This window comes from Azolla caroliniana, unplaced genomic scaffold (genome assembly GCF_043228905.1).
Source record: "Azolla caroliniana isolate FFs.n. ecotype wild unplaced genomic scaffold, voAzoCaro1.0.p SCAF_6, whole genome shotgun sequence".
Lineage (NCBI taxonomy): Eukaryota > Viridiplantae > Streptophyta > Polypodiopsida > Salviniales > Salviniaceae > Azolla > Azolla caroliniana.
This window is the reverse complement of record NW_028230441.1, coordinates 1,190,191-1,203,375: the sequence shown is the minus strand read 5'-3', so window position 1 is coordinate 1,203,375 and position 13,185 is coordinate 1,190,191. Positions and strand designations below refer to the sequence as shown.

The following is a 13,185-nucleotide window of genomic DNA, read 5'->3' as shown; positions in this document are numbered from 1 at the left end:
TCAAAAAAATTATTATAGAGAAACCAATCATATTAACACATGAATGTTTACAAAGATGACATTGACCATAATGTTGAGCATTGTGCCAAAAGACCACTATAAAATGATAGAATTGGGTCTAATGGATAAATATTCAAAGAACCATAAAAGGTGTAACAAAGATGATTGAAGCTCACAAATTGTGAAAATGACTCTCAAAATCGAAAGCTAATACTTGGGGAGGTGCTGAAAAATTGTAATGACCGGGTCAAAAGAACACTTGGTGGGCCTTACATGATTACTCTAGTATTTGCATGATGGGTTGTCTCAAGGTTGTCCCTTACCATATTCATTATTGGAATCCAAACCAGCTAGCTACCTTGTAGTGCATATATAATAAACTTAAGTGCCTATTATAGCTAAATTGTTTTGAAACTTTACTTAAAGGATGTGTGTCAATGACTATGCTAAGGCAATCCACGAGAATGTGGTTCAAATTTTACTTCCATTTTACCTTCTCTTTAGGTCTCCCTTTATTTCTTAAAAGTGAAACATTCACAATTTCATATTCTTCAAATTCTTGTTGGGTTTTAATCATGTTATGTATGTGTACCATGTTTTGATATATCATATGGAAATAGCTCATACTTTACAAAAAGAGGAGCATTTGTGAGGTCAAAGTTGCTTCACAAACTTTTGGTGGGATCACATGGTTGCTCCTTTGGCTACTTTTGTCATGTTTTTTTACACAATTTATGAAGTGTGCACTTTTATACCTAAGCAATAAAAATAGTGGTGAAAAAGGAGTTACTATATGTTGTCAACACAAACCATTATTTATCTCATACCTAATATTTTTCCTATACTTGTGTCTTGTGAAGGTCCCTACCATGTTGCACAAACTTTTTTGACCCTTATTTGAATAAGTTCTCTCGGCTTAGTTGAATTTTTAGAATTCCAATCGGCCATGGCCTACTACTGGTTCATGTCAATCAAAATAATAGGAAAACCATTATTTTAAAACTCTTTTTCTTAGTAAAATTTCCTAATTGCAACATCATATAACATAGTACAAAATAAGAGATCGTGTTCATTGGTATAATCTTTATTCAATTGCCTACCATAGATGGAGATACCATGCATAGTCTCACTAGAGGTTCTAAAGCTAAAAGAGACCTTCAAAAGAGATTGGAATTCAATGCCAAAACTAAATAACGAAAATTAACATTCAAAACCATTGTAGTTTGGAAAAGGATGTTGAAATTTTTGTATCCTATTTATGGTAAATAGGTGTACACATGGGATTTTATGACATGGGGAAGGTTGGCTGAAGAAATACATATTTATGAAAAGGAGTATGTTGATTTTCTACTCCTCTTCGATGGAAGACGTGTATTGGAAGTCTCTTATCCTTCAACAATCTGTTGTTTGGAAGAGGACAAGATTTGGTCTACGATATCTTCTTTAGTAGTTTGGGTATTGTGGAAGCCAAGATGTAAATGTGTATTTCAAAAAGTCAAACAAAATGTTGTTGAGTTAGTCACGGACATATGGTTGATGCTCCTACATACTCTAAGAGGTCAATATGAGGCAATAACTGGTGAGCCTGAGGTTGTGGTTCGTAAGCATCAACATTTTCGAGAAATTTGGAAAAAGGCAGAGGTCTTCACCTCTTTTGGGGACAGAATAAAGTGGAGATATGCTCCAACAAGTTGGCCTTTTCCGTCCCCCCTCTTGGAAGGACCATGCATGAGGGTTTTGCTACTCAACATGTTGGTTGATGTGGGTATGAGGGTTATATTTTACTGTATGAGTTCTTTGTAGCCTTTGGGCATCTTTTCATTAATACCAAGGCGAATCTTTATTCAAAAAAAGAAAAAACATTCAAAACCATTTCAAAAATGCTAAAAATAACAGTAAACCAACACCTCAAAATTTTTTGCTCCCAACTTGACCTTTTGTTATACTTTGCTTGCAACTTTAGGCTCTACAACCCTAATTGTTTGGAGACATAATTATAAAAAGACCTTAATCCCAAATATTTGATGTGAGAGAGATAATCATTAAAATCACTAGTCCATAAGCTAGAACAAAACACTATCATCACAAACATTGGCTTCATACATCTATTAAACTTCACTTGTGAGAAAGCTTAGATGGTACACAAACATTGGAGCAACATAATGAAATGATATTCAATTCTACAATATTGAAGACTTGCATGTTATTGGCAAGAAGTTTGTATTTCTAGTTATTGTTCAAAACCGCTAGATAATCCTTTTTTTATTTTCTCCACTTTTGATGTCATGAACAACATAAAGATGTGCATGGAATCCCTTGCCTATTTCTAACTTAGTTGTTTTTGGAACACCTACATCATGATGTGTTCTAAGGCAGCAAAATCATTAAAAATCTAATATGCTTTTCGCTGAGCATATGAGGGTCAACACCTATGTACGTTTTATTACTTAAGCTTTAGCAATTATAAATACAAATAAAGTGATGATAATGTAGATTTATGTTTGAGACATATGACAAGAAAGGATAACATATTGCTATGGCTTGTCAACCCTTATCATCGAATTTTCTAGTCTCATTTAGTAAATATAAATACCTCAATGATATCCATAGATTTATACGTCAATATATAAAAGAATGTATAGCATACTATTAGCGCTTATCTATTCCTATAATTAGTTTCTCTAGTCTTCTCTAGCAAATACAAATACAAGTCCAATACATAGATTACTTGATCTCATTGGGATGTTTATCTAGGTTGGGTCTCATTGAGGATATTAAAACCATTAGAATAACTTATGTTACAAATTAGAATGAACAATGCCTAGTTGTTCAACCCTTGCATTCTTATGCATCCAAAGTAGCGATAGTTTAGTTACTTTTGCTTTCCATCTTCGTCAAAATGCCTTTCTTGTAGCTTGCAATTGATTCAACATTTGACATGGAATGCCTTTTCCCTTAAGCATCTTAGCCATGGTGTTCTTTAATGCCATACCCATTGTGTCGGCCTCGAGTGTGGCCAATCGTTGATGCATGTTTCTCAACATCGCCTCAAAAGCAACATCCAATTATCGCTCTTGCATCTAAATGCACTCTTGCAACCAATTCCTAAACTAGTGGAAGTAGATTGGTTTGTCATCAAATACTTGAAGCAATAGTTTCATCATGGTGTAAACACATATGGATGCCCAAACCTTGGTTTTCATGGTTGTAGCATTGGTGGCTATGTTATACTCATAGGATCGTATGAAGTGCTCTATGCTACCATTGAGCATGTATTGTTATTTGGAGTTATTATACTCAAATGTCTCGTAATGAGATGTGAGAGTGAAAAGGGATTGTTTGGTCATCTCTTGTTCCTTTTCAACCTCAAATGCACAATTCTAATACTTGGCAAACTCCTCTTTGACTTCCTTAACATCATCTTCTAATCTTTTGAGTTAGTTAGTCATCTTCAAATTTGCATGATATTGTCATGAAAATCTAATTAAAATACCACAAAATTATAAAATACCATTGTCAACATCAAATTTGTGACACTGAGTGTGAACAAGGCACAACAAAATAATGAGATATTGAAGTAGTGGCGATCAAGCATGGATTCAAGGTGGTGAGCATGCATGGGTCCAACAATGCTATATAAGCTGTCTTCGTCGTTGTTAATTCATCCCGGTTCATATTGTTCGGGTTGTGGCCAAGAACAATGTAGAATAATAGAAGAGAAAAAGAAAATGAGAGAGAAATAAGAGGAGAACGTAATTATATTAACAAGAATGAAACGATTACATGGAGACATCGACCATATAGGTTATTGCAACCCTTACCGATTCCTAGTATCCAAGTGAAATCCATCACTTTGAATTTCATTACTAATCCCATCTTCCAAAGGTTTTGATGTCATTCTCAAAGTGGAGGATTGGTTCATTAAGATGACGAATTTCCTTCCATGCACAAATACAATCAATTGTAATTGAGAGAATCGATTTGGTTAGATTGAAGTGTTTAGCATCATGGTCTTCTAGATGACTTCATCAATTATCTAGGATTGGAATTCATGTCTAAATTTGGACACACTTGTTGAACTTTTTCAAATCGATTGTAAACTATCTTTGAACAATCATCTAGAGACTGATAGTCAAACCAAAGGTTGGGGCAATATCTTTGATGTTTCGTCAACTACCAACAAGATTATTGAATTGACTTTTTGCACTTTTCAGCGTCAACTTATAGTAATTATTTACATTCTTCTACTAGATATACTCCCTTAATATTTTCCAACACAATATGCCATCATCATTGGATAATGCATAAGATTAAGAAATCTCCAAAAATATCTTGTTGAAAATCGTCTACATCAAGTACAATTGTGTTTTCAACCATTTACATAGTACTCAAGCCATGTGTAAGAAGTTTGTAGATCATTGTCATCTTGAATGACCTAACTTTTAAGTTGAGTATCATCTAATGGCTCTTAAGAAGTAACATAAACACCACCCAACCCAACAAGTTGAATTGTCAATGCGATAGAAGTTATAGTTGAATTTTATCATGGATTTCCTAGTAAACCAAGTCCTACTTCTTGGATTACAACTTGTGGAGCTCATCGTTAAAAGAAGGGGATAATGTCATGAATATCTATACAAAATACCATAAATTTATGATACACTAGTTATTCTAACTTGTCTTAGATAATCTAGACTATCAACATAATATTACAAGATGTCGCTACTTTGCATAGGCTAATGCATAGTCACCAAATGGCATGCTTGCATGAATGCTAAGTGGCAATCATGCATGGATGCAAGGTGGGAAGCATGCATGGGCTCCAATAATGCTATACAAGACGGTGCTTTAGTAATTGATAATAAATTATAGTACAATGATAAGCTTCAACGTATTCATGTAATCTTGTCGTTGTTAATATAATTACATTTTGGGAAAAGTACTAGGGTACCCCTGGAAGTTCGTCTATTTACTAGAATTCCCCTGGAAGTTCCAAATTTACCAAACTACCCCTATGTCCAAAAAAATTACACTTTATAAAGCAATTATACACTCAAATCTACAAACCCTATTTACCATAATACCTTTCAAACACAAATTTCTTTACTTAAGTGATTCTTTGGGTCATTTGTACCTAACAGTCTTTTCTTTCTTGTTCATTGGGTTGATCAATCGTCTTCATCATCAGGATATGGGGTTACCTTGTGCATTATTAGATATTTTGTTGAGTCGATAGATATATTTGATTTTGTGGATATTTTTGGAATTCACTTTTTGTAGACGGATCAAAATTAACATGTAATTATTACATTTCGATAATTAATTTTGGTTTGCAAGTATTTTTGAAATTGAGGAGATGTAGTTGTGATTGTATTTTGCTAACAAAATTTAGTGTAAAATCATGAAATTTGGTTTAAGATGGCATTTTAATACCAAAGTGTTATGTGAGATTTCGTTTAAAATGACATTTTGGTAGCAAAGTTTTTCGTGAGATTTGGTTTAACATTTTGGCCGCAAATTGTTTGTGAATCCGCAAATTCATGGATTTTGGCTTCAAAATGGCATCCCAATGGTAAAATTTGGTGTGTGATCAAATGTTTTGAAGTTTTGGTCACTTCAAACACAAATTTTGGTTTTATGGGATTAAGCCAGTATAACTCGGTGTAAATTCATTGAATTGGATTTTAAGGTGACCTTTCAATTGAATTTTTTGATATATAATATAATTTTGATAATTTAGTTTGATTTATGATATATTTTGAAAAATAAAAGTGGTATAAATTGGTCAAAATAGGTATATAGTGGTTTAGGTTTAAGGGCACTCTAGTAAATAAGGCTTGTAGATTTGAGTGTATAATTACTTTATAAAGTGTATTTTTTTGGACATAGGGGTAGTTTGGTAAATTTGGAACTTCTAGGGGCATTCTGGTAAATAGACGAACTTCCCTTACATTTTCCCCTTATTTCCCTCTTCTTTTCGTAATCTCTTCTATCATTTTATCTTGTTTGTGGCTACAACCTTGACACCTTAGATATGACATCCCTTAGGATGAAGCTGAGTCATTAATGGGTTTATTTCATTATGAGCTATGCAATTATGTGAAAGACTTATTTCTCACTTTCTATGAAGATATGAAATCCCTAATGGAAACTATTAATCAAGTTGTATAATGTTATAATTGACAATTTGAGGGATGTTCAAAATGAAAACAAATATATTATGCGCAAGGAGAGAGCAAACTTATGCATATGTAGTATGAACCCCACCTTCAAGAGCCACTCAAGTGTAGAACATTGTTATGATATGTGCCACACTAGACAACAACAATTTCTGATGTCGGATAGCAAGTGGAATTATGCATGGCGGCGCCCTAAGAGGTGACTTAAGGGTTTCTATGTACAACTTTTGTCCATACTTTCCCATTGGGGGGCTTCTTGTTGCATGCATAAAAAACACTTTGCATGTTAAGCAATCGGAATGCATCATAATTTGGTCGTGAAGAAGAGCGCATAAACAAGGATATCGAACAACTAAAGGGCACACGAAAGGGAAGCAGTAAGAACTAATAAAGGAAAGGGCAAGCCAATCGGCGGCCAAGTGTGGAAAGGCCACACCCACAATGTAAAACCTACATCACTAGACTTCCTCATGTTGGCTCTTTATTAAGAGATTGATCAAGTCATAAGAAGAGCTTAAGTAAAATGTACACATATAAGTAAAGACAAACAATATATGTGTTAATATTGACCCAATCTCGATTAATATAAGAGTATGCAAAACACATACAAAATGAGGAATGATTAAGGTATAGATAATTGCTTAACCTTAATCACTTGATTCACTTAAGTGAAAGATTAAGGAAATGAGAAGAGAAAGAGCTCAAGGTTTAGGTTATAAGAGGATAGAAAACTCAAGGGGGAAGAAGATCTATAAAGTCACCAAAAGTGACTTTTGTATTTCTATACAAAAAAATTTGGCCTCTTTTTTTTTTTTTCCAAAATGAAGCTACTTTCCCATTAGTTAGGTGAGATTATTACAAAGAGACTGTACAAGGAGGCTTAAGCATAGAACGGGGAATCCCCCTCCGCTCAAGTCCTAGAAATCGAGACTAGTTACAACGCCTTTCGGACAGACTACTTAGTGTAAGTACCAACAGCTAAAACAATGCCCTGTACTGATGACTAGTACGAGACAACTCTTGGGGCCGACAACAGAGGGAGGGTGGTAAGTGAGCCGGAAACAGCCAACGTGGGGGTTGGTAGTTCCACCTCGGGCCACTTCCTCCTAGTGTCACCATAGGCGTGTTCCGCCATTTCTGCCAAAAACGCAAACAGGCAGTATCCACGTCAGAGGAGTGGCTGCAAACCTCGTCCAATTGCCCTCGTAGGCAGCTAAGAAGCGCAAACCATATGTCCATGATCACTTCCTCCGGGGGTCGCACCAGATCCTGGAAGACCTTTAGGAAACGCGCTTTCCATACGTACCACACGGTGAAGCCTACGATCAGCATCCAAATGTTTGGGAACCTAGGGGATGCGGACTGCAAGCCTCTCTCAAATCGAATCTTGGAGATTTTTCCTTGCATGCATACATAGCACCAACTATCCGCATTGAAGGCGTCCGTCCACCTATCACTAGAATGATCAAGCCATGCCGCAACACTCCACGCTGTTGTTCCTTCCACTTCACATGCCGCAAGGAGGCGAGTCACCCTATCCCATACCTTTTGAGCGTGAGGGCAATCCCATAGACAATGCCTCAGAGTCTCAATAGGTGAATGGCAAAGTGGGCAGCCTAACGGGCCTCCACGTTTACCTAGCCATTCGCCAACTGGAACCACATTATGCCCGATTTGCCACCAAAAAAACTTTATCTTTTCCGGCAAGTGGAGACGCCAGAGACCCTTCCAAAAGGTACTGAGCACCTCATCCGGGATGCCCAATGTACGCCAACCATTGCGAAGGGGGCCGTGTAGCTGCAGTTGAAAGGCTCGACCTAGTTTAGTGTTGTACTCGAAGAAATGGTGAAATCTGCCATCATGTTTCCACATGAAATCCCCTGGGTCCCATTCTAGTTCAACGAGGGGACGACAACCATACACCCATAACTTCCAATGGGGTTCCACCTTAGCAACATCCGGGTCTGTCTTCCAGATGTTACCAACTTGTGCCACCATGCGGATAGGGTGCCAAGAGCCCCTACTCTGACTCTCCCCAAAAATCCTATCTCTTCCCGATCCGCTCACACCCTTCAGTGCCTTAACCCTTCCAGCCTCATCAAAGAGACCGAACCAAGCATCTTCTCTCACCTCCCCCATCAGAACCCTATCAACTGCCTCAGCTAGCAATCTCCGCATTTTCAAGGCTCCCTTGAGGGGAGGGGATGGGACCTCCTGGGCTCCTCCTAAAGCCATCGTGCGTCTCCAATCATCTAAAGAGTGAAGTCCTGTTTGCACCAGCTTTCCCCATGCTAGGCCCTTAAGTTGGCCTAACATCATGTTGTCACGTGTTCGCACTTGAGGGTTCCAAAATAATGGTTGTCTAGACCACTCAGTTAGTGTCGCCGGCGTGTGTTTGACCAAATGATGTCGTACGTGACACCATGCCCGCAAGATGGAGTTTGTGACCCTCTCCTCCGGAAGACAAGCCATCTTGGGTGGGACGCCGCTCGTGCAACACCAATTCAAGGAGTCGGGCCAAGGCTTACCATACTTGGGAGTCCCTGCCTGTAGCCTATTGCGGAGTAGAACCTTCCAACACCCCTTATCTGGCAGGAGGCAACGAACCACCATTTTGGCTAGCAATGCTCGACTCTGCATTAAGGGGTCGATGAGGCCAAGCCCCCCTTTGGCCCGCGGTTGTGTTAACCAATGCCATGACACTCTGGCGGTAGCCATCGGGTTGTCCTTTCCTGACCATATAAACCCCCTAATGGTAGCCTTAACTGCGCGCAAGCCTGAAGGGTCCATAATCCAGCACGAGACTGAGTGCCACATGGTGGCGAGCATCACTTGGTTCGCAATAAGAGCCCTCCCAACAAAGGATAGTTTAGACCTGCTCCATTGGTTCATCTTCTTGCTTAGTTTGGCTTGCACATGTGACAATTGCGCTCCCTTGGGGATTGCCCTCCCCATCGTAAATCCGAGGTACTTGAATGTCGTCCCGTTAGGGACCCATGCAAAATCAGCATGGGGATGCCACCTTGGCTTCTCTTGTTCATTGAACCAGAGGCCTTGGGTTTTATCCCAATTGATCTTGGCACCGGCAGCCTGACAAAAGTCTTCAACAAGATGTTCAACTCGTTGTAGATTTGCATCATCACCCTGCAAAAAAAGGACCGTATCGTCGGCATATTCAGATAATAGAAGATCCTCAGTCGCATTGGGGATGAGCAATCCCCTTAGTCCGTTGCTTGGTGCTTGTAAGAAGGCTGAGAAAGCCTCGGTTACAAAGAGATAGAGATATGGGGCTAAGGGATAGCCTTGCCTCACTGAGCGATGTAGTTGGAAGGTGGGGCCCCTTGCACCAACTACCAACACGCTACTGGTAGCAGTCCGATAGAGTGCAGAAGTGCAATTCCTCCATTGCGGGGGAAGGCCCATAGCTCTCATCACTCTTTCCAGAAAGGGCCATAACACCCTGTTGTAGGCCATCTCAAAGTCTAACATCAGAATAGCCGAGCTCGATGCGGTGCTATCTGCCAATGCCATAACTTCCCAGAGAAGCAGCACATTGTCAAAGATACACCTACCTCTAATAAACCTTGTTTGATTCTCATGTATGATGTCCGGTAGGAAGCTTGTTATTCGCCTAGCTAGGACTTTTGCTAGTATCTTGTATATCGTGTTAAGGATCGTGATTGGGCGCCATTGGCATAGCTTGAGGCTTCGCCCTGCCGCTTTAGGGATGAGATAGATCATTCCCTCCGCTAGTCCAGTTGGCATCGCTCCTGAGGACCAAATCTCTTGAATCCCAGCTTCCACTATCGGGATGACGGTTTCCCAATGAATCTCAAAAAAATCTCGTGAGAGACCATCAGGACCGGGGCATGCTCCTCTCCGCAAATCCCGAAGTGCCTCCGAGAGTTCTAATCGAGAAATGGGGCTATCAAGCACAACTTCCATCTCTTGGGTGACCTTGGGGTGAATGCAAGCCATCACTCTCTCAACCAGCTCCGTGTTTTGCTGCATATGCATAGGTGCGAGCAGGTCGCGATAGTATTGGGTTGCCATATGCAGAATCTCATCCTTGTCCTCCATTATTGAGCCGTCTGGTTTGCGCAGCCCTTGTATATGTCCACCACCACCCTTGGGTGCCCTGGAGTGAAAGAAATGACGGTTGACCTTGTCGTCTGTTCTAGCCCACCATGCTGCGGCCCTGCGAAATAGCATGCGGTTCTTCTCCAACGTCCTTTCCCGCAGCTTCAACTTTGCTTCCTCCAACTTAGCTCTCGACCAATTGCAACTAGGGTCTGCTTGTAGCAAACGTTGCGCGGCCGCAACGGACTTTCGTAATTTTGTTTCAATGGCTCTAGCCTGTTGGAGGGCCACCTTGGTTTCCTGTTGTAAAAAGGAGGAGGAGAGGGCCAGTTTCTTCTGCAAATCCTCACTGGCCGATTCACTTACACTGGTCTCTCGCCATATGCTCTACAACCCTGCTTTCACCTTTGCACTCTTCATGATCTTTGTGGGGATTTTCATAGTGAGACTCCCCTTGCTACCGCGGGGTGGGTTAAGGTCTAGTCTCATCGGCTGGTGATCCAAGAAGGTAAGACCTGCCAAGAGGGACGAGCTTATGTATATTCGGTCTAGCCGCGCAAGACTACCACCCCTAGAATTCACTGCAGCGCGGGAGAAGTGTAGCGAATGTGAGCATCTCCTAAGGGAAGAGCCCCATGTATCCTTCACCCCGATTTTCCCAATTAGGAAAGCCCAGGAGTCCAACTCCGCACCATGAAGCGGTCTTTGGGTCCCCCCTTTCCTATCTCCCAAATGCTCAGTCATGTTGAAATCTCCGGCCATTACCCACGCTTCTGCATCAGGCAATGTTGTCGCTAACATCCTCCAAAAGATTGCTCTCTCGGAGGAAGAGTTAGGGGCATAAACGTTTAGCACCCCAATCTAAAGGCGATGCCACTTCAACAACACATATAAGGCTCTACCCGCTACCAACGTGCCATGTGATGTTACTTCGTAGCAGGCCTGATCGCTAATCGACATGCAGACCCCTCCTCTTCGTTGGAGGTCACCTTGTGCAGCCGACCACCTCGTGGTCCATCCACCCGACAAGGGGTTTACTAGGCTCTAAGTTCTCTCTTGAGAGAGGTGGTGTTCCTGCAAAAGCAATATGTCAATGTTGCCCCCTATATTAAGGGGATTCAACTCCTCCCGAAGTCTTTTGCACTCATGTTGTTGTCGGCCTCCACCAAGGCCCTCCACATTCCACGTTAGGATCCTCATTAGGAGGCGGTGCGGTTGATGCCCATGTTGGGACCGACCCCCATGTCAAGGGGCAACCTATCATCTACTTCTGGGGGTAGGGACTCCACAGTAGATTGGAGGGCCTCTAAGGGATTCCCAGCCTGTCGTTCCCGGCCCGCTTCAAATAGGTCTCGCGATACAGTTTGGCTCCTAGGCGGTTGCATATCCTGCATCCCTCTAGCCCAGAGAGACGTTGCCAAACCAGGTGATGGGCTGCCTATTTTACTCTTGATCGTGCCCGTCCGGATCCGCGACTTCACTAATCTGAGGTCACTAGCACATTCACGTTCCATCTTGAGGGGGGCTTTTGACAGCATCTCCTCCGGGGTGGAGGGTACCTGATGTGGTTGCATCTCCATCGGGGTGGAGAACACGAGTTTGGGGGACAAGGATTCACAGGGGGACATCATAGTCTAAAGAATTTCTAGGGGTTGGGGGTGCTCTATTCCCATTTTTCCTAATGTTCTATTGGGCTTCGTGCCTATGCTGTCATATAACACATATGTTTGTGCTTGCTATCAAGAGTGGACACGCTCCGTATTCAAGCGGTATATTGACCTGCACTCCTTGCAAAACCGTAAGGCAAACCCTAAAATTAATTATTTCAATAGGTTTCTAATTTGACCCAACATACAAATGATACAACAAGGATGTACATCAAATCAGCAAAAAAGAGGGCTTAAAGTCCCAATAATGGGATTCAAATGACATTAAACTTGTCAAGAGTGGGATTTGAACCCACACTCTCTCACGAGAACTAAAACTTGAGTCTAGCACCTTAGACCACTCAACCATCTTGGCTTTGGATAACAAAAGAAATGCAAAACATTTTTCAATGTCGAGCCATTAGACAAATAGTCCCATTAATGGGATTCAAATGACAAGGAACCTGTCAAGAGTGGGATTGGAACCCACACTCTCTCACAAGAACCAAAACTTGAGTCTGGCACGTTAGGCTGCTCGGCCATCTTGACTTGCCGAGCATCAATGTGTAGCACATTCCTTCTGTTGAGATATCAACCTCAACTTAGTTTAGTCGTTTAGTCAACACGTGTAACTTAGTAGTTACCTAGATAGAATCTAGTTAGTATGTTGACCTTAAAATGTTAAATAGGATTTTGTACTTGAGTGGCATACATTATAGATCCTCCACTACCATGTCATTTAATATAGGACTTATACCCTTGTACCTATATTCTACTCACATATGTGCACCTTTGCACATGAGTTGTATACATACTTCATTGTGGGTATTTTTGTGTTTGATGATGCTTTTTAATATAGTTAATCATCCCCCATCTTGTCTCATTGTTCATAAGTGTTAACTTCCTCTCTTTCTTCCTCTTACTCTCACACACATACACACACATATCACTTAATCTTTCGCTTGACTTAATCACATAATTAGGTACTAATTAACCCGTACTTAATTACCTATTTCTTAACATGGTATCAGAGCGTATGGTTTAGAAAATCCACTAAGCCCACCTGACTCCGTGATTGTGTGTTCGGGATGCTGATGGCAAAATCTAGCTATCCGCTATCGTAGTGCCGCTACGTAGCACATGTATGTGATCGAAGGAAGAAAGACAAAAGAAGAGAAGACACTAATAAACATGAACACACAAATGGGTAGCTCGCTCCCTAGTGAAAAGGATAGACTAGAGCAATTATATTTATCTTGGGAGTACAAGATGAACCAATA

General features: G+C 40.8%; 1 non-coding gene across 1 annotated transcript; it reads right to left on the bottom strand.

Moving 5' to 3' along the window:
* Positions 1-12,197: 12,197 nt before the first annotated feature.
* TRNAL-CAA (transfer RNA leucine (anticodon CAA)) lies at positions 12,198-12,281 on the bottom strand. Its single transcript has one exon. It is a non-coding gene; the product is annotated as a tRNA-Leu (tRNA).
* Between the last annotated feature and the right edge of the window lie 904 nt (positions 12,282-13,185).